Source organism: Asparagus officinalis, chromosome 6 (genome assembly GCF_001876935.1).
Source record: "Asparagus officinalis chromosome 6, Aspof.V1, whole genome shotgun sequence".
Classification (NCBI taxonomy): Eukaryota; Viridiplantae; Streptophyta; class Magnoliopsida; order Asparagales; family Asparagaceae; genus Asparagus; species Asparagus officinalis.
This window is the reverse complement of record NC_033799.1, coordinates 14,487,079-14,488,659: the sequence shown is the minus strand read 5'-3', so window position 1 is coordinate 14,488,659 and position 1,581 is coordinate 14,487,079. Positions and strand designations below refer to the sequence as shown.

The window sequence follows — 1,581 nt, the reverse complement described above, 5'->3', positions numbered from 1 at the left end:
AACTACAGTAGCACTTATTACCCCTCAAAATCTTAGAAGATAAATTACAAGAAATCAAGCCCCTAGCAAGCCCAAAACCCCAGAGCACATATGTTTCTCTAATGATTACAAATTTTCAACAAAATGGCCGAATCAGAGGTAGATTAATAGATCCCTTTTATCAAATTTAAGGAAGATCGGAAATATAATACCTAACAATTACATGAAAAACTAAAAAAAGAAGAGAAATATTCAGAAAATGACGAATTTGAAGGAAAATTTTGGGAAGAGATTAGTACTTACCTGAACGAGGAAGAAGGGAGCGATTTCGAAGTATGATCGCCTTGGGGCCGAAGTCTTGTGAGTCTATAAACCACAGAGCATTCGGGTCGCTGCGGGTATTATTAACAGTTCTGTACCCGAACCCAAATTTGGGTGTGCTTTTGTGACAGAACTGAAAGAAGGCTTATATTTCAGTTTGATACCCAAAGTCTGCACATTTTCTGGCTTTGATACACAAATGTATTTTTTAATATTTTAATATGTCAAAGTTTCAATCTTATTTAACTTTGATACCCTCGACGAGCTCGCCCGTTAGATTTTTTTCTGTCAAATTTGTATTGATGCTTAGCAACTGGGTAAAACGGATTATAATGTATCATATGCTAAGGAAGCCATACAAATTTAACAAAAAAAAAATCTAATTTAATCCGGACAGTAGAATCAAAGTGCAATAGGATTGAAACTTTGGGTATTTAACTGTTAAAGAATACTTTTGGAGCATCAAAGTGAAATTGAATTCAAAGTTTGGGACATCAAAGTGTTCATAAACACTTGTGAGGATTAAGGAGGTAAAGTCTGAGGTTTCAAAGTGAAAATACAAGCCAACTGAAAAACTAGGGAGCAATAGAAGTGAAATACAAACACATTGTTTCAACACATTTTAGTTGACGAACACGAAATGAATGTGCGTCATCTTCAGAAGTCGGGCTTCACAGTCTTCAATGGGTCCATGACTTATACTGGGCCTGACTCTTAGCACAATAGGGCTAATATCAATATATCGGGCCTGATGCAGCCCACTTTGTAGTCAATGTAATGTAAGAAGGGAACTTGACAATAAAAAACCATTGGCGTTTCATACCATGATGTGGGCGAGTAGTCTGCTTTTTGTTTCATCCGACGGCTACTCTTTTCTATCATTTTCTTGAACCTTGCCGTGGCATGCTTTGCTATACTAATAAAATAATAACCTCTCTTATTGTATTTTTATCGCTTGTCAAGTTCTAAGTGTTGGGCGTGTAGTCACGCCCACCGCGACGGAAGCGATATCACAAGAGAGATAATCCTGACTTTCGTTTTCACAAAAGCATAAGTCAACCTCTATATTCTTGTTTTTCAAAAAAAAACTAGAATAAAAAGTGAAATATTTTAACAAAGTGAAATATACACTCTTCCTCTCATCAGTTCTAGGACTGAAATGTCGAGGGAACCTACAAGCAATGGCAAACTCACAGTTAAGACAATACAGACACGAGATTTATGTGGTTCGGTAAACTTGCCTACGTCCACGGGAGGGGTGTTTCACTATGAAGAAAAATA

General features: G+C 36.7%; 1 protein-coding gene across 1 annotated transcript in view; it reads right to left on the bottom strand.

The window, feature by feature from the left end:
- LOC109845084 (proteasome subunit alpha type-4) overlaps positions 1 to 409 on the bottom strand; it is a 5,774-nt gene extending 5,365 nt beyond the window's left edge. Inside the window, exon 1 of the mRNA XM_020414272.1 lies at positions 283 to 409. The gene's annotated coding sequence lies outside the window, so the exon portion shown is untranslated. The remainder of the gene's footprint in view (positions 1 to 282) is intronic.